The 20945-nt window shown below is 40.4% G+C and overlaps 4 pseudogenes; 1 reads left to right on the plus strand and 3 right to left on the minus strand.

The window, feature by feature from the left end:
- The first annotated feature begins 1522 nt into the window (after positions 1-1522).
- On the plus strand, positions 1523-2357 carry LOC136321012 (tubulin alpha-1A chain-like; annotated as a pseudogene).
- A 1061-nt stretch (positions 2358-3418) lies between these two features.
- Positions 3419-4385, minus strand: LOC136321013 (olfactory receptor 7A10-like; annotated as a pseudogene).
- A 12020-nt stretch (positions 4386-16405) lies between these two features.
- On the minus strand, positions 16406-16850 carry LOC136320146 (stress-associated endoplasmic reticulum protein 1 pseudogene; annotated as a pseudogene).
- Positions 16851-19250: 2400 nt separating this feature from the next.
- On the minus strand, positions 19251-20221 carry LOC136321014 (olfactory receptor 7A17-like; annotated as a pseudogene).
- Between the last annotated feature and the right edge of the window lie 724 nt (positions 20222-20945).

The raw sequence follows: 20945 nt of genomic DNA on the forward strand, positions 1-20945 counted from the left end.
GTATAAATAAAAAGATAAGTTTAACTATAGTAAGTTTTATAAAGATTTATTCTGCCAAACAGCAAAAATTTGACATAAAGTACTTGGTAAGTAATTATTATTATATGCTTTAGCTTGCTGTAACTCTGCTTTATAAATTTTATAAAGTAAAGTTACTTCCCTACTTTATAAATCACCATTACTGTGGAACCAGTGGGCGGTTAGAAAATTTTACTACTAACAGAGATACAAAAGTGGGCAGTAGGTATAAAAAGGTTGACTACCCCTAGTCTAGAGCCTTCAGCAATTCAGCAATTAGAAAGGGTGATTGGTGTGGCTCCACCCCTTGGCCCCAGGTGTCATTCTATCTAGACTTTTTTCACAGACCTCAGTAGGGTGTGGCTCCAGGAGTCTGGTGGGTGTGGCCTCTGAGACCCAGAGGTATGGTCTGCCCCCTCCTGGGACAGTTTCAGCTGAGTCTCTTGTGAGGTGGAAGCACCAGTCATAGACTCGGGAGAGTGTGGTGAGGAGCTCCCGTCTCAACACGAGAAAACTGAGTCAGTGACAAACCCCCTGCTTCCTAGGCTCTCAGAATGACCTATCACCATCCCTGGGGTAGGAGAGACTCTCAAGGGCAGAGCAGCTGCTTTTCCCCAAGCTGATGCCGCACAAAAGAGATGCTCTGCCCAAGAAAGATGGTGACTGCAGTACTGGAGAATGATTCTGCACAGGGGTCCCAGTGGCCATCCCCACAGTGTCTCTCCCTGGGCCTCCAACTTTACACTCTCCTCCTGCAACTCCAGTCCTCTCAGCTCTCCCCTGCCAGAGCCCTGGGTAAGTGGCTGAGAATGAGGTTTTCTTTGCCAGCCCTCTAAAACAGAGTCTGCATCCAAGAAGTGTGTCTCTTTCTCATGGACAGAAACCCGGCTCTTTTCAAAGCTAAATGCTGTCTGGGTGCCTCTTTTAGGCTCTGGGGCTCTAGGCTGGGGCTCTAAGCCTGGGGCTGAGGACCCACACCTCTCAGGGAAACCCACCCCACTGTGAGAGTCCTTCCAGGCCGCTGCTCGCTCTTTGGAGGGGGGCAGCCCTTTCCATGTCTTCACCCTTCCTACCAGTCTTAATGTGGTTTTTTTGGTGATCCTTAGTTATAGATTCCTCTTAGTTTAGTCCAAAGTTGGTTTTTCAAGATGATTGTTCTTAAATTAAGTTGTAATCCAGTTTGGTCCTGGGAGGTTGCAGTTGGACGTCTGCCAACTCCATTGCCATCTTTCTTCTCAGTTTATTGTTTCTAATAGGTTTTTGGTGGAGTTTTGGAGTATTCTATATACAAGATCATGTCATCTTCAAAAAATGATGTCTTTACTTCTTATTTGCAATGACTGGGGGGCTCCAGCAGAGCAGGCAATCCCTTTCTCAAGCCAGTGACCTTGGACTCAAGCCAGTGACCTTGGGCTTCAAGCCAGTGACCATGGTATCATGTCTATAATCTCATGCTTAAACTGGAGATCCCCACACTAAAGCCTGTGTTCTCAGGGTTTCGAACATGGGTGCCCTGAATCCCAGGCCAATGTTCTATCCACTGTGCCACTGCCTGGTCAGGCTATGTCAATTTAAAAATATTTGTCGTAGAAACCTTGATATTGAGTGTCTAACTTATACTAGCCAGAATAGGTTCATAGGTCAAATTGTGTCCTCCATCACTGCTTCCCTCATGTTTGATGGAGCCCTGAATGTTGATCTGACTAAATTCCAGACCAACCTAGTGCCCTATCCCCACACCCACTTCCCTCTAGCCACATATGCCCTGTCATCTCTGCTGAGAAAGCCTACCATGAACAGCTTTTTGTAGTAGAGATCACCAATACGTGCTTTGAGCCAGCCACCCAGATGTGACCCTCACCATGGTAAATACATGGCTCACTGCCTGCTGTACCAAGGTTATGTGGTTCCCAAAGATCTCAAGGCAGCCATTGCCACTATCAAGACCAAGCATACTATCCAGTTTGTGGACTGGTGCCCCACTGGCTTCAAAGTTGGCATTAATTACCAGCCTCCCACTGTGGTACCTGGTAGAGACCTGGCCAAAGTACAGTGATCTGAGTGCCTACTGAGCAACACCACAGCTATTGCTAAGGCCTGGGCTTGCCTGATCCACAGGTTTGACCCTGATGTATGCCAAGTGTGCTTTTGTCCACTGGTACATGGGTGAGGGCATGGAGGAAGGAGAATTTTCTGAGGCGCTTGAGAATATGGCTGCCCTTAAGAAAGATTATGAGGAGGTTGGAGTGAATTCTGTTGAAGGAGAAGGTGAAGAAGAAAGAGAGGAATACCAAAGTCAAAATGTCATAGCAGACCCTGGCCAGTTGGCTCAGCGGTAGAGCGTCGGCCTGGCGTGCGGGGGACCCGGGTTCGATTCCCGGCCAGGGCACATAGGAGAAGTGCCCATTTGCTTCTCCACCCCCACCCCCTCCTTCCTCTCTGTCTCTCTCTTCCCCTCCCGCAGCCAGGGCTCCATTGGAGCAAAGATGGCCCAGGCGCTGGGGATGGCTCCTTGGCCTCTGCCCCAAGCGCTGGAGTGGCTCTGGTCGCGGCAGAGCGACGCCCGGAGGGGCAGAGCATCGCCCCCTGGTGGGCAGAGCGTCGCCCCTGGTGGGCGTGCCGGGTGGATCCCGGTCGGGCGCATGCGGGAGTCTGTCTGACTGTCTCTCCCCGTTTCCAGCTTCAGAAAAATACAAAAAAAAAAAAAAATGTCATAGCAATGCTGCTTTTATAGGAAAGCTTATTCTGTGTGAAACATTGAAAAGTTGTGGTCTGATCAGTTAATTTGTATGTAGCAGTGTATACTCTTATAAACAATTCCTAGCCTATGCTTTAAAACAATGCTTTGTTACAGACCCAAATTGTCCATTTCTCTGATAGGTTTGAATAAAGGATTCCCTATCTTAAATGAAAAAAAAGAAGAGTAGTTGAGTTACTGAGGTACAGAGAATGAGGGACACAAGAGTGAAAATTGAGGTTTCAGATTTTCCTGGAATGAAATTATGTAAATGTCTGAGTAACCAAGTGAAATTTTTTTTCCACATGAGTAATACAAGTTATGAGTATTCTATCTATAGAACAGGAACAACTTACAAAGATGGCTGTCATTTGAAAAGAAATTATTCTTAAGAAATCTATGTTGCTCATGAAATTAACTGAAATTTACAAATATTTATGATCAAAATTGGAAAAAAACTATGCGAGGTTAGAAAAAAGGAGAAAAGAAAAACTGTCCAAATAGTAGACAGAGCTAAAAGCTCAACAAAATGTTTACTTAAATTGAATAGAGAAGTTGAAACAAGCAAAGGAAATTCCAGGACAGAAATAACAGGAACAAGTTCTACAGCCACATGTTGATTTAAGGATCTCAACTTCTGGTTTTCTGTCTTGAAGGCATAAATCAAGTGTACTTTGTTAGACTCAGCAAAACTGGTCTTTTTATAGCTGCCATCCCACAGAATCTTTTCAGATTCCCCTTTACGTCTTTGTCTTGAGACTGGAGATAAAGGGGTTCAGCATGGGTGTGACAACGTCGTACATCACTGAGGCTGTTGCACTTGAGTGTGAGCTGTGGGTGGCAGCAGAGCTGAGGTACACTCCTAAGCTTGTACCATAAAATAAGGACACAACTGAGAGGTGAGACACACAGGTAGAAAATGCTTTATATATACTTACCCTGAGCTGATGGGATTGCACGTATGGAGAACACAATCTTAAAGTAAGAGTAGATGATATCGGTGTAGGATCCACCACCCAATAGCACAGTTATAAAATAATCACAATGTTATTAAAAAAAGGTGTCAGAACAAGCAAGGTGGATCACCTGAGTTCACAGAAAGAGTGAGGAATTTCCAAGTCTGCACAGAAGGACAGCTGCAACACCATTAAGCTTTATAACAATGAATACCAGACACCTATGATAAAGGACATCAAAACCAGCAGTCCACAGAACACAGGATTCATGATGACTGTGTAATGCAGGGGGTGACAGATGGCCACAAAGCAGTCATGGGCCACCATGGTCAAGAGGAAGTCATCCAACACTGCAAAGGATATGAGAAAATACATCTGGGTGATGCAGCCTTCATAGGTGATAACATGCTCTGAGTCTGCATGTTCACCAGCATCTTCGGGACGGTGGTGGAGGTGGAGCAGATGTCCACCAGGGACAGGTTGCAGAGGAAGAAGTACATGGGTGTGTGGAGGTGCGAGTCTGAGCTGACGGCCAGGATGATGAGCAGGTTCCCCAACACAGTGATCAGGTACATGGACAGGAAGAGCCTGAATATGAGGGGCTGCAGTTCTGGTGCCTCTGACAGTCCCAGGAGAAGAAAGTCTGAAACTCCTGTAAGATTCCCTAGTTCCATGAGGTATAGGTAACTTTCAAGAAAAAGGAAAAGAATATGAGTAATTTTCATACAAATTGGTAGTACTCACAAAGTTCTAATGTTACAATTTATATTTTGTGGTCAAGAAATTAATTTCATAATTTTAGTATAAATCTATTCCCCTCTAGGTAGTTCTTCTGTTATTTCAGAAGAGGAATTTTTGTCCCAATGTTGTTTTCCTAAGATATCAGGTATATCACAATTTTAATGAGAAATTTTTCATATATTTCAGGAATATAAATTGAGTGCTTGATGGTGTTTCACACTGTCTGGGCTGTGAGTAGAAGGTGCTGAAGAACAAAAATTTCTACAAGTTAATGTTGTGGAAAGAATATAGAAGAAAATAACAGAAATATATAAATATAACATCACGGATGTGATAGATCATATGAAGAAAATAAAAGCAGGTCTAAAGGAAAGTGATAAGGGCGATCTGTTTTTTTATGGGTATCTAGGCAAGACCTGCAAACAAGATGACTTTGAGCACAGAACTCAAGGAAGAGAGAAAGGGAGATCATGGTTATGTGCGCAAGTGCATACCCAGCAGAGGAAATGTTCAGTACAAGGGCCCTAGGGGGGAGCTGATGGGGGTTAGTGATCAGCTCAAAGTTAATATCAGTGTATGCGATAGGCTTTGATTATAATTTTTCAGGTTGCTTGTAGTCAGTGGGTCTCACCCAGAAATGATTTTCCTCCTAGAATGTCTGGCACTGTCTGCAGGGATAGCACTAAACACCTACAATTCACAAAAAAGAACCCCCCTAAGATGTTATTCTTCTTCAAATGTCAGTGGTAAAAGATGAGAAAACCGAGTTTAGACCAGTGCTTCTCCAATTTCAATGGCAAAGGAAGTTCCCAGGATGTTAGGGTTAAATTAACCCCTGTAACACTCATATTCTCCTCACCCAAACACTTTGTAAAGATAGAGTTAATTTGCTTGCTATTCTCTCTCCTAACAGCTGCCTAGCTTTCACATTTTCACTTTGAAATGTAGCAAAGCTCACATTGGGGAGGAACCTGACCATTAGGGGAGCTCTAAATCACAATAGCTGTTTGTGAAATCGGGCTCACAGGCCCCAAAGAGACTTACATCTTGCCTGTCTTCAGAATTCACCTAGGACACCAAGTCTGCGACATCAAAGAACTTGTGTCTTGAGGCAGAATTTCCCTCATTAAGTCAGTAACCAAGGCCACAAAAACCCCGATATGCTAATCTAAGCTTGCCCAGGTGCCCATGCCAGCAAATTCTCTATATCTAATGCCCCCCTTCCGCAGTGTAGGGATGACACTTGTTGGTCTCAGCCCTCTTGAATGCTTGCACCCAGACGTTTTTAAAATAAAATTTCCTTTTGGAATAAACCAGCTTTGTGTTTTCAGCTCGATGCTCCTCGGGTGCGCACCCACAGACCCAGGAAGGGGCTTAGCCTGTCAGTTATCTCATACTGGATAAGGCAGTCCACTGGGATTCTCTCCAGGTCAGACCTAGTGGTGGTGGTGGGGGGTTATACCAACCTGCCAGTTATGAAGAGAAACTGAAAGGAGGCTTTCCCCTTCCCCAGTGAATGGCTCCCCACGGCTTTAACTTAACACAGAATACTAGTTCAAATGCAGAATCTGACTCAGCTTGACCTTCAGGACTCAGACTCTGCATTTCTGACATGCTCCCAGGTGTTGATGCTGCAGGTCCTGATCTGTGGACCACTCTCTGTAGAAAGGCTGTGGTTTTGAGTTAGAATTAGTTGCAGGCGGTTTTAAGTTTTATGCAAAATATTGTTTTTACATAGAATTTGAAGGACTAGTGTATTCACTTATTCTAGAAGTTGTGATAAATTCTGTTTGCTTCTTTTATATGAACATCCTTGAGTGACACAAAATAATTGGCTTCTGAAAAAGACTATAGCAGGCAGGCAGAACAAGAGTCTCCAAAAGATGCCTACACCCTTAACCCCCAGTACCTTGTAATATGATATTTTATAGCAAGGGAGGACTAGGGTAGCAGACGGAACAGGGTGCTCATCAGCTGACTTTAGCTAGAAGATGAGCTGGGATCACCCAGTGGGACTAAGGTAACCACAGTGCTCCCTCAGATGCATCAGAAGAGAGGGACAAGAAGAAATTGCTACAATGCTGGCTTCGAGAAAAGAGGAAGGTCCCTGAGCCAAGGAATGCAGGCCAGCAATACAAACTGGAACTAGAAAGAAATCAGATTCTCCCCTGAACCTCTAGAAAGAACCCAGCCGTTTTCTGATTTGCTTATTGCACTCAGTATAATGTTCTCAAGGTCCATCCCTGTTGTCGTAAATGCTACTATGTCATCACTTCTTATAGCTGAGTAGTATTCCATTGTACTGTATTTCTCCATGTATAAGACACACCCTTTTTGAAAAATTTGGGGTCTAAAAATAGGGTGTGTCTTATACAGTGGTTATAGTTTTTTTTTTTACTTGCATTTCCCACTATTTTGTGCTTGTTTTTGCACTCATTGTTGTAGATTTTTTTACTTGCACTTTCCGCTTTTTCACGCTTGGTGTCTTTGTGCTCATTGTTTCTCACTTTTTACCAGTATATTATGGTAGGTTATGTTTTGCCATGTTCTGCTCAGAAATGGCTCAGAGAAGATTTTTGTACAATGCTGAATTCAAGTTAAAAGTGATCCATTTTGCAAAAGTGAATTGAAATCATGCTGCTGAATGTAAGTTTGGTCCTCCTCTGAGAAATCAATCTAAGCCTGGCTAAGGGAAGAAGAAAACCTACTGAAAACGCCACAGCAGAAGAAGGCCATGAGAGGCAAATCAGCAAAATCGCCTGATTCAGAGAGGGAACTGAAGACATATGGATTGAAGAGCAAAGGGCAATTGGAATTCCTGTGTCTGCAAATATGGTTCAGCATGAGGCAAGAAGAATTGCTGATGAAAAAGAAGTTAATGATTTCAAAGGAGGACACAATTGGTGCTTCAGGTTCATGAAATGGAATGGACTAAGCACATGTACATGCACTAGACTTGCCCAAAACATGCTTGAAAGCTATTAGCAGAAGGTCCTTGAACTTCATCATTTTGTCATTCAATGTCAGAAGACACATCGGTTTGAGTTGGGACAGATTGCAAATATGGACGAAATCCCCTTTCAATATTATGGCCCAAGTAACAGAACTATTGATAAGAAGGGGGTAAAAACTGTAACTGTGAAGACAAGTGGACATGAAAAGAGCCGTTATACAGTTGTTCTAGCTTGTTGTGCCAACAGAACCAAGCTGGCTTCTGTGCTGATTTTCAAATGCAAAACAATGCCAAAAGAAGACATTCCTTGAGGAGTGATTGTCCACATTCATGACAAGGGTTGGATGGGTCAGGATGGGATGAAGATCTGGTTTGAGAAAGTTTGGAGAAGAAGACCAGGTGGGCTCTTATGCAAACCTGCCCTATTGGTGCTTGATCAGTTCAGGGCACACATAACAAAAAACACAAAGATTGCTGCAGAGCAAAAAACAAAACTTGCCGTCATACCTGGAGGTTTGATATCCCAGCTCCAACCACTTGATGTCAGCATTAACAAACCCATCAAAGCTGCATGAGAGATGAATGGAATCAATGAATGAAGTCTTCTGGAGATAATGTGACACCATCAGGAAGAGTAAAGAAACCAACTATAGGATGTGAGGGCGATCTGGCTGCGACATCTGTCACCTCATTGATCGCCAGGGTTGAATCGGCTGATCTGGCTGGCTAGGTGGGTGTCCCCTTCCTCCTTCACCACTCCATGTGCGTCCCTCCCGAAGCTGCGTGCTCAGGCGAAGAGGACGACCTTCCCCGCTAGAGGAGAGGACCGTTCTTCAGTCAAGGGTATACGAGTAACTGCGCTCCCCTGCTAGAACCTCCAAACAAGTCTCAAGAAACCAACTATAGGAGAAGTTTGTACCTGGGTGAAAAGATACTGGGATAATATCAAGATTGAGATCATTGTCAAGTCATTTAAGAAGTGTGGCATTTCAAATGCCATAGATGGAACTGAGGACGAGCCAATATATGAAGATAGTGATTCGTCATCAGACACAGATGAGGACAAGCTAATGGATGGGAGTTTTGACAGTGATGAGAAGTTGTATGAATTTTATGATGAATAAAACTTGAGTTCAATAACTTTATGTAATACTTTTTTTTTTTCAAATTTAGGGCCCCAAAATTCAGGTGTGTCTTATACATGGGAGCATCTTACACATGGGGAAATATGGTATATAAATGTGTGTGTGTGTGTGTGTGTGTGTGTGTGTATCACATCTTTTTTTTTTTTTTTTTTTTTTTTTTTAATTTTTCTTAGGTGAGAAGCAGGGAGGCAGAGAGACAGATTCCCGCATGCACCTGACTGGGATCCACACAGCATGCCCACTAGGGGGCAATGCTCTGCCCATCATGGGCATTGCTCTACTGCAACCAGAACCATTCTAGTGCCTGAGGCAAAGGCCATGGAGCCATCCTCAGGGCCCGGGCCAACTTTGCTTCAGTGGAGCCTTGACCATGGAAAGGGAAGAAAGAGACAGAGAGAAAGGAGAGGGAGAAGAGTGGAGAAGCCAATGGGTGCTTCTCCTCTGTGCCCTAGCCGGGAATCAAACCCAGGACTTCCACACATCAGACCAATGCTCTACCACTGAGGCACTGGTCCAGGCCATATAACACCTTTTTTATCCAATCCTCTGTGCAGTGGTTACCAGGGGAAGGAAGATATGGGAGTAGGAGTGGAACAAAGGGTGTAAAGGACAAATATAAGGTGATGGAAAATTATCTGACTCTGGGTGATGGGTATACAACATAACTGACTATTCAAATGATATAATGATGTTCTCCTGAAATCTATGTATACTTGCTGATCAATGTTACCTTGTTAAATTTATTTTCTAAATAAAAAAATGGACCCCAGCCCTGCAGATGTCTTGATAGTAGCCCAATGAGACCCATTTCAGGCTTCTGACATCTAGAATGTAAGAGCACATATCTGTTCACTTTAAACAACTACTGTAGGATAATTTTCCAACAGCAGGGCAATCTAATAGTCATTTATTCAGTAGAATTTGTTTGAGGGAACTGAGTATAAGTCTCTCCATTCATTAGCTTCCTTGAGTAAGTGCATTTTACTTTGAAAATGTACATGAGGTAGAAAAGAAATTTTAAACAATGTGGAGACATTCCATCTCATCAACCAGTACAGTGAAGTCCTGTTTGCCTAATAGAAATGCTGTGGCCTGAGATGCCTTTGCAGCATTAAGATTTAAGGTACAATGTGTGAGCTTAATTTCGCCATCACTGAATAATAAAAACTTTTTTTTCAGCACACTATACTTTTTCACTAGAAGTTGGTCAGTCCTCAACTTATATTCCCCAAGTGCATGGCAGAATTTCTCATTCAAAGTATAGAAAAATGACCACTGCAGGTAAAGCTGAGTGTGGGATAGGAACTTCTACTCACTGTTCCAATGGAGAAAGTCAAAGGGTACAAAACCCCAAATATATGCTACCTGGTCGGTAATGAAGTAAAACTGGTATGCCTTTTTACATTTACTAAACTTTTTTTCATGGGAATACCCAGCATGAGAGAAGAGACTGCAATGTATGTCTCACTAACTGCTGTTGCAAGGTTTTATCTACACTCATTTGTCTGGATCTTTTCAATGAATATAAACGTGCTCAATGCATTTCATCTTAGAAATTTAACACAAACACTCTGACTTCACAGCACCATCTTCTACATCTAACACTCTCTTTCCTTCTCCCCAAATAGCAGAAGTCCTCAGATGTGCTGTATTTTACTGCAATCATTTTACACATCTTACTTATTCTACAGTGTCCTCAGGGGGACTCTTATTTCCCTTTCTTAATTGTTAACTAAGGGTTGTGTATTAGAGATTCAAACAGATATAACCTTATTAACATATTAAGTAAATTATTTATAAATTAATTACTTAACTTAGAATACAAACAGAGATATCTGGTCTCCGGGCTAGGCTGATCAGAGACACAGTGACACAAGTAAAAGTTCTCAGGTTCCATCCTCTCTGACCCTTTCCTGATATACCTACTGGGCTTCCAGACTCACCTGGATGGGGTCTCTGAGAGGAAGGTGTCTGTGTGGAAGTCTGAATTGCTCCTGGATGGTTAATGGTGGAAACTGAAGCTCTGTCCCCACACAAGACAGCAGGAATGAGTGAAGTATCAGTTCCTGAGCCACCTTAAGAATCATCAGCACCAACTATGTCCTGTCCATCAATGTTGTACAAGCTGAGAGACTGCACAGGGGAGATATTTACAGCTCTCTCTATATCACTGATCAGGCACATTTCCCTTGTATTATGCCAACTTCTAAGCATGTGATTTCCCCTGGGCATCTGGAAGAAACAATAGAAAAATTTTCCTAATGATTCTCTGATCCCAAAAGACCATATTAAAAGTCAGGTGAATTTAGTTTTTATGACTACTTGTCTTGGATCTCATTTGCTTCCCAGAAGTCTAAATTCCTAAAGACTTATTCCTCTACTGAGTTAACATTTTCTCCAATGTCAGATATATAGATCCCATCAGGAGTAGGTCCCTTTGATCCTTAAAGCCCTGATATAAGATGGGGACACAGTTCTGATGTTTCTGGAGAATTGCTATTTCCTCTCCAACAAGACGAGAACTGTGTTCCTTTGATATGGAATCTTGAGCACCATATTCTTTGGCTTACTGACACATATGTCAAAATGATTAGGAATTCTGTACTTATTTCACAAGTTAAGAGCTGTCATTTATTTCCTTATTATAAATATTTGTTAATTATAAGAGATACATTTTGATACCTTATGGACTTAGTCTGATTTAATTTTTTGAAAAGTTCATTCTATAAGCTATTACTATGTTGAACTTCATTCCCCTCTGCAGAAATGGGGCTTGAAGGAGCTTAGTGATCTGCTCAGAGTTATAAACAAAGTGAAGGTGGGTCTTGATTGATATCTGTTGGTTTGATTCCAATTTACAAATTCTGCTCTAGTGGCTCTCTACCTGAGATCATTTTGCTCCTGAAAATATTTGACAATGTCTACAGAGAGGCTGCTGAACACCTACAACACCCAACACAAATAACTATGCCAACAGGACAAGGTGAGAAATCCTAGTCTAGACCAGCACTTCTCAACTTCTTTGTGCATATGAGTCAGCCAGGATGCTAGTTCAAGTGCAGATACTGAATTCAGCAGGTCCTGTTTAGTCCACAGAGTCTGCCTTTTTTAAGCACAAGGGAGATGCAGGTTCTGGTCTGAAGACCACTCTTTTAATAGCAGAGTTGTGGTCCTGTGACATCATAAAGTGCACTTACACAAACCTAGATGCTACAGCTAAGAAGTACACAGCTGGGCTATATGTTGTAGCTTATTGTTCTGTAGGGGAAAACAAACAATTTCTCTTCACCCTTCCAGGTTCTTGGCTGACAAATTAATAGTAGAAAAATAAAAAATGTTTAATAACATGTATACCTCTTGTAAACATGGAAGAGATCCAGAAAAACTGAGTAACTCCCTAAAATGGCCTGAGCTACCAGCTTAACTCACATCTTTAGCTGGAGACAGTAGTGATGATGGGTACAGTCAGTTATAGGAAGTTACCAAAACAAGCACAGTAAACAGGGTAAGTTGTTTTGCAGTTTTAAATTAAAAGAAATCGATTGATTGATTTTACAGAGAGAAGGGGAGGTTGTGACGAGAAGTATCAACTCATACTTTAATTGCTCATTGATTGCTTGTCATATATATATGTGCCTTGACCAGGCAAGCTCAGGGTTTTGAACAAGCAACCTCAGTGTTCCAAGCCAACACTCTAGCCACTGCGCCATCACAGGCAAGGCTGTTTTTGCAGTGTTTGTTTGTTTGTTTGTTTTAGGAGAGAGGAGAGGAGATAGTGAGACAGACTCCCACATGCGCCTCAATCGGGATCCACCGGGCAACCCCATCTGGGATTGATGCTCCAGTACCAAGCTATTTTTAGCACCTGAGGCTGTCACACCTGGACCAACTGAGCTATCCTCAGCGCCCGGGCCACGCTTGAACCAGCTGAGCCAGTGGCTGCAAGATAGGAAGAGGGAAAGAAGGGGAAGAAGGTGGGGAAGAGAAGCAGATGGTCACTTCTCCTATGTGCCCTGACTGGAAATTGAACCTGGGACATCCATAAACTGGGCTGATACTCTATCCCCTGAGCCACCGGCCAAGGCCTATTTTGCAGTTTTAAGTAATTGTCTTCTGCATTTGTAAGAGTTTCTAGAGATGAGGTAATTGCCCCTCATCCTTATACAGCCAAGGAGACACCCTTACAAGTGTAGATTTTCCTTACAAGTGTATATATTCCTTACAGATGGTAACATGTACTTGGTTTTCAGACCTTCTTCCATGTTTGCTGTTCTTAAAATTAACCAACCTAAAATAATCAATATGCCAGACATATTTTTGAAAAATTCTGCTCTGCTATAGTTCCTTGGCTGTAACCTGTACAACATGTTACCTTACTGAATGTTGTAGGCAATTGTAACAGTGGTAATGAGTGCACTACAATGTTAACATGGTTATGATATCATTAGGCAATAGGAGTTTTCTTTTTTTTTTTACAGTGTATTTTATTCTTTTATTTCTTATTTTAATTTTTAAATTTTATTTAGAAAATTAACTTTAACAGGATGACATTGATCAATAAGAGTACATAGGTTTCAGGTAAATATTTCTATAGCATTTGAACTGTTGATTATGTTGTATACCCATCACCCAAAGGCAAATCATTTTCCATCATCTTATATTTGTTTCTCTTTACACACTTTCCCCCACTTCTTCCCCAATCATCCTCCTCCACATCCCCCTCCCCCTGGTAACCATTTCACCTTTATTTATGTTCATGAGTCTCAGTTTTATATCCCACCTATGTGTGATATCATACAGTTCTTAGCTTTTTCTAATTTACTTATTTCACTAAGTAGAATGTTTTCAAGGTCCATCCATGTTGTCATAAATGTCACTATGTCACCATTTCTTATGGCTGAGTAGTATTCCATTGGATATATGTACCCCTTCTTCTTTACCCAATCCTCTATCAAGGGACACTTTGGTTGTTTTCATGTCTTGGCCACGGTGAACAATGCTGAGATAAACATGGGGGTGCATGTGTCTTTATGAACCATTGTTTTTAAGTTTTAGGTGTAGATACCCAGTAGAGGAATTGCTGGTTCATATGGTAGTTCTATTGTTAATTTTATGAGAAGCCACCATACTTTCTTCCATAGTGGTTGTACTACTTTGCATTCCCACCAGCACTGAATGAGAGTTCCTTTTTATCCACAGCCTCTCCAACACTTGTTATTACCTGTCTTGTGATAATAGCCAATTTAACAGGTATGCAATGATATCTCATTATAGTTTTGATTTGTATTTCTCAAATCGCTAGTGAAGATGAGAATTTTTTCATATATCTGTTGATCATTTGTGTATCTTCTTGGGAGAAGTGTCTGTTCAGGTTTGCTCCCCATATTTTTATCTGATTGTTTGTTGAAGACCTTTTTGAGTTCTTTATATTATATATTTTGGATATTAACCCCTCTGGGGACTGTTGTTTGCAAATATCATCTCCCATTTAGTTGGCTGCCTATTTGTTTTGTTGCAAGTTTCTTTTGCTGTGCAAAATCTTTTTAGTTTGATATAGTCCCATTCATTTATTTTTGCCTTTATTTCCCTTGCTTTTGAGCTCTAATTCATAAATTATTCTCTATGGCCAAGGTCCATGAATTTAATACCTATGTTTTCTTCTATGAGCTTTATTCTTTCACATCTTATATTTAGGTCTTTGGTCTATTTTGAATTAATTTTTGTGCAGGGGGACAAACTATAGTCAAATTTTATTCTTTCACGTGTGGCTTTCCAATTTTTCCAGCACCATTCATTGAAGAGGCTTTCTTTTCTCTATTGTGTGTTTGGCTTCTTTGTTGAAGATGATTTGTTTTTATATATGTGGTTTTATTTCTGGGCTCTCGATTCTGTTCCATTGGTCTATATTTCTGTTTTCCTGCCAAAATCATCTATTTTAATTACTGTGGCTCTATAGTATAATTTGAAGTCAGTTAGCGTGATACCTCAGCTTCATTCTTTCTCCTCAGGATTGCTTTAGCTATTCAAGGTTTTTATGGTTCTATACAAACCTGGTGATTTTTTTGTTTTATTTTTTAAAAATGACATTGGGATTTTGATAAGGATTGCATTAAATGTGTATATTGCTTTGGGTAATATGACCATTTTAAATATGTTGATCCTTCCAATTCATGGACATGGAATACTTATTCATTTCATTGTGTCTTTTCCATTTCTTTCAATAATACTTTGTAATTTTTAGTATCTAGGTCCTTCACATCTTTTATTAAGTTTATTCCTAGGAATTTAATTTATATTTTGTTGCAAAAAAAAGAATTGTATTTTTTTAGTTCATTTTTGGAAGTTTCATCCTTGGTGTATAGGAAAGCAATAGACTTCTGTATATTGATTTTGTATCCTGCGACTCTGCTGTATTGGTTTATTATTTTTAATAGTTTTTTGGTGGTCTTTCGGGTTTTCTATATACAGGACCATATCACCTGTAAAAAATGATACCTTTGCTTCCTCTTTCCCAATATAGGTATAAAAGGAAAGTACGTCAACATAAGAAAAGCCATATATGACAAACCATCAACTAATATACTAAATGGTAAAAAAAATTGAAGACTTTTTTTCTAAAATCAAGAATAAGGCAAGGCTGTCTAATCTTTTCACTCTTATCCAACATAGTTCTGGAAGTTTTATCCAGAGCAATCAGGCAAGAAAAAAAATTTTTTAATCCATATCGGGAAATTAAGAAGTAAAGATATCACTTTTTGCAGATGTTATGACCCTGTATATAGAAAACCCCAAGGACTCCACCAAACAACTATTAAAAATAATAAACCAATAGAGTCGAGTTGCAAAATACAAAATCAATATACAGAAACCTATTGCTTTCCTATACACCAAGGATGAAACTTTGAAAATGAACTAAAAAAACTAATCCCTTTTACAGTTGCAACAAAAAAATTAAATAAATAAAATATCTAGTAATAAACTTAACAAAGAATGTAAAAGATAAATATACTGAAAACTATAAGACATTATTAAAGAAACTGAAAAAGACACAATGAAATTGAAAAATATTCTATGTTCATAAATTGGAAAGCTCAACTTACTTTAAATGGCCATATTACCCAAAGCAATATACACATTTAATGCAATCCTTATCAAAATCCCAATGTCATTTTTAAAAAATAGAACAAAAAAATCACCAGGTTTGTGTAGAACCATAAAAACCCCTAATAGCCAAAGCAATCCCAAGAAAAAAGAACAAAGCTGGAGGCATTACAATACCTGGCTTCAAATTATATTACAGAGCCACAGTAATCAAAACAGCATGGTATTGGCAGGAAAACAGACATACAGACCAATGGAACAGAATCGAGAGCCCAGAAATAAAACCACATATATATAAACAAATCATCTTCAACAAAGGAGCCAAAAACACACAATAGAGAAAAGAAAGCCTCTTCAATGAATGGTGCTGGAAAAATTGGAAAGCCACATGTGAAAGAATAAAATTTGACTATAGTTTGTCCCCCTGCACAAAAATTAATTCAAAATAGATCAAAGACCTAAATATAAGATCTGAAAAACTAAAATCCATAGAAAAAAAACATAAGTACTAAACCAGGAGTCGGGAACCTTTTTGGCTGAGAGAGCCATGAATGCCACATATTTTAAAATGTAATTGTTAGAGCCATACAATATGTTTAACACTAAATACAAGTAAATGTGTGCATTTTATGTAAGACCAACACTTTTAAAGCACAATAAGTCTCTGAATTCTTTTTAATAACATTGTTATTGTAATACATGAGAATGTTTTATATTTTTAATGTTATTATTATTATTTTTTTTTAAAGCTTAACAATCAAATTTTATTGCTTTAATCATGTGGTGCTTTTGCAAGGCACTGTGGTATGGACTAGAAAACTTGGAATGACTTGTGAAGAAACCTTGGAATGACAGATGAATGATGATATGAAAACTCATTCTGAGGCAGGATTGATTTACTGAATTGTTTTAAACCAGGGTATCAAACATAGGGAATGAGTTCAAGTTAAAATTCACAGGAGAATGGAAACATCATAAGGTCAGTCACTTCACATGCCCATCCTGATATTTTGAATAATCTGGAAAATTGCAGAACCACGAACAGCATAAATGAAGAGAGCCAATAACCAGGGTCTTACGGACGCCTTCTTCTCGGGAGCATTTCTCCAGGTCTTGGCAACGCTGTCGCGCTCAGTGACGTTCTTGCTGTGCTTTTCGTTTGCCATGTAGATCCGCTGCTTGGCGACCATGCTCGTGGCGCCGCCACCTGCCCAGGCACGGCCCACCAACAGAGCGCATCGTGCGGACCGCGGGCAGAGGGGCGGGCGCGAGGGAGGACAGCAGGCCGCCAGCACGGGATCCCCCCGCAGCCGCGGCCCTGAGCGTGGAGCCGAAAAGGAAGGAAACGCAACGGAACAAGCAGATCTTGTAGTCCGTGCGCTTCCACTACTTCGGGCTCGGCTGCCAACGTCCATTTATTTTTTTTAATTAAAGATTTGTCTGCGAGCCAGATGCAGCCATCAAAAGAGCCACACTTGGCTCCTGAGCCATAGGTTCCCGACCCCTGTACTAAACTCATGGACCTTGGCCATAGAAAACAATTTATGAATTTGAGCTCAAAGGCAAGGGAATAAAGGCAAAAATAAATGAATGAGACTATATCAAACTAAAAAGTTTCTGCACAGCAAATGAAGCTAACAACAAAACAGAAAGGCAGCCAACTAAAATAGAGAAATGATATTTGCAAACAACAGCTCCAAGAGGGGTTAATATCCCAAATATATAAAGAACTCACAAAGTTCAACAAACAAACAATCAGATTAAAATATGGGGAGTGGACCTGAACAGACACTTCTCCCAAGAAGACACACAATGGTCAACAGATACATGAAAAAATCCTCATCTTCACAAGCTATTAGAGAAATGCAAATCAAAACCACAATGAGATACTACCTCACACCCATTAAATTGGCTATTATCACAAGACAGGTAATAACAAGTTTGGGAGAGGCTATGGAGGAAAAAAGAACCCTCATTCACTTCTGATAGGAACACAAATTAGTACAACCGTTATGGAAGAAAGTATGGTGGTTCCTCATAAAATTAACAATAGAACTACTATATGACCCAGCAATCTTTCTACTGGGTATATACCCCCAAAACTCAAAAACAATGGTTCATAAAGACAGATGCATTCTTATATTCATTGCAGCATTTTTCACAGTAACCAAAACATGGAAACAACCAAAGTGTCCCTTGATAGAGGATTTGATAAAGAAGAAGTGATACATATATACAATGAAATACTACTCAGCCATAAGAAATGATGACATAGTGACATTTATGATAACTTGGATGGACCTTGAGAACATTATACTTAGTGAAATAAGTAAATCAGAAAAAGCTAAAAACTATATGATTTCACACATAGGTGGGATACAAAACAGACTCATGGACATAAATAAGAGTGCTGTGGTTATCAGGAGGAGAAGGATGTGGAGGAGGAGTGAAGAGGGGGTGTTGCTGAAGGGTATAAGGAGGGACAAATATAAGGTGACAGAAAATGATTTGACTTTGGGAGATGGGTATACAACATAATCGACTGTTTAAATGATGTGGAGATGTTTACCTGAAATCTATGAGCCCTTGTTGATCAATGTCACACTGTTAATTAAATTTAATTTTCTAAATAAACAAAGAAAAGAAACTATGCTCCAGAGAATGGCCGTTTTACAGCTTTTATATAAATTAGAATCAAAGGAAGAGATGTGGCGATGTTACTTGAAATTCATTGGTGGTAGATGAAGAAGCTGGGAGAAAGCAAAGCAGTGAAATCTCTCAGATTAAATAAGGAACAAGCTGGAGAGACAAGTATTTTTATATTTGTTGGTACAGGGTAGTTAACAATTAATATTTGCACATAGAGAATGTTTTCAGGGAACAAGATAACAATAAGATGTTCGGTGGTCTTGTGCTACAATGTGATTTTGTGCCCTGAGAATTCTAAAGAAAAAACAATTACTCTGACAATTTAAAGGTATGTTATCTTAGATACATAATTACAATCGACAGGTTCACTTTATGGCAAAGTTTGACCTTTGTCAAGAAAGTTATAGGTCTAGGATATTCCTACATGCCATGATCTGCTTTTAATCAGAAATTTTAATATTCAGATCTTCCTATATGGTTGCCCTAGGTCTCTGAGTTTTCAAGGTGTGCCATGTAGGCCTCCCCTGGGCATGTCAAGGTTAGTACATGGCCCCTTTATATCCACAATTTAGTAGCCAAAAAAAGTTTTTTCCACATGAGTAATACCACTTATGACTATTCTATCTATTAAAAAAGAACAAATTACTTACTATGATATATGTCAATTGAGAAGAAATTATTCTTAAGAAATCCATAAAATGAGCTGGAATTTCCAAATATTTCTGATCATATTGGAAAAATCTTTGTAAAGTTAAGAAAAAGGACAAAGGGAGAGATTGTATAACAGCAGAAAGCTTAATAAAATGGTTTTTTAAATTGTATAGAAAAGTTGAATTTAAATAAATGGAAATTCCAGGAAGTAAACAGAAAGAGAAGATTATATTTCCAGTCTGAAAATAACTGAATATCTGACTTCTGAGCCTTTGACCTCTGCAATCATGAGCTCTTCTTCAGTCTAGGACAACTGGCCTGATTGTAGTTTCCTTCACAAAGAATGCTTTCAGAGCCTGTTTGATGTCTTTGTTCCTGAGGCTGTAGAAGAAGGGTTCAGCATGGGTGTGACCACGGTGTACATCACTGAGGCTGTTGCACTTGAGTGTGAGCTGTGGGTAGCAGCAGAGCTGAGGTACACGTCTAGCAGCAGAGCTGAGGACACGTCTAGCAATGTATAATAAAATAAGGAGACAACTGAGAGGTGAGACGCACAGGTAGAAAATGCTTTATACTTCCCCTGAGCTGATGACATTCCAAGTATGCAGGACACTATCTTAGAGTAAGAAAGAGTAAAGGATCACAGCGAAAGGACCACCTGCCATCAGGAGAGCTGCTGTATACGTGACTACGTTATTAAAAAAAGTGTCAGAGCAGGCAAGTTGAATCATCTGATTGAGTTCACAGATAAAGTGGGGGATTTCCAAGTCTTCACAGAAAGACAGTCTCAACGTCATTAAGCTATGTAACAAGGAATTCTAGACACTAATGATCCAGGATACCAGAACCAGCAGTCCACACAGCTGGGAATTCATGATGACCATGTAATGCAGGGGCTGGCAGATGGACACAAACCTGTCATAGGCCATCACAGTCAGGAGAAATATGTTCATCACTGCAAAGAGTATAAGAAAATATATCTGGGTGATGCAGCCTTCATAGGCTATGACTCTGCTCTGAGTGTGGATGTTCAGCAGCAGCATCGGGACGTGAAGCAGATGTCTACCAGGGACAGGTTGCAGAGGAAGAAGTACATGGGCGTGTGGAGGTGGGAGTCTGAGCTGACGGCCAGGATGATGAGCAGGTTTCCCAACGCAGTGATCAGGTACATGGACAGGAAGAGCCCAAATATGAGGGGCTATAGTTCTGGTGCCTCTGACAGTCCCAGGAGAAGAAATTTTGAAACTCCTGTAAGGTTCCCTAATTCCATGTGGTTGAGATGACTACCAGAATATAGAAAAAGTACATGACTAATTTCCACACAAGCAAGCATTAGTAACCTAGCACAATGCTACCATCTATATTTTAGAATCAAGAAATTAATTTCTGGCCTGACCAGATGGTGGCACAGTGGATAGAGCATCAGACTGGGCCACAGAGCACCCAGGTTTAAAACCCCAAGGTCACCGGCTTGAGCACAGGCTCATACGGGTTGACTGCGAGCTCACCAGCTTGAGCGTGGGGTCGCTGGCTTGAGCGTGGGATCATAAACACGACTCCATGGTCATTGGTTTGAGCCCAAAGGTAGCTGGCTTGAAGCCCAAGGTCACTGGCTTGAGCAAGGGGTCACTTGCTCTGCTGTAGCCTCCCGGTCAAGACACATATGAGAAAGCAATCAATGAACAACTAAGGTGCCGCAACGAAGAATTGATGCTTCTCATCTCCCTCCCTTCCTGTCTGTCTGTCCTATCTGTCCCTTTTTCTGTCTCTCTCTCTCTCTCTCTCTGTCACAAAACAAAAGTTAATTTTCATATTTTGTTATGATCTGGTCTCCTTTAAGACATCTGTAATGCCATTCATTTTAGAAGTTCTTTTTCCATGTGAATACACATTAAGAATTATTGTGTTTTATTCAATTCTTTCAGTAAGAAAATGAAAATAAAAAAGCAATGATGGGTTGTAAAACACAGGATGGTGACTGTAGTCAATAATAC

Source organism: Saccopteryx bilineata, chromosome 1 (genome assembly GCF_036850765.1).
Source record: "Saccopteryx bilineata isolate mSacBil1 chromosome 1, mSacBil1_pri_phased_curated, whole genome shotgun sequence".
Taxonomy (NCBI): Eukaryota; Metazoa; Chordata; class Mammalia; order Chiroptera; family Emballonuridae; genus Saccopteryx; species Saccopteryx bilineata.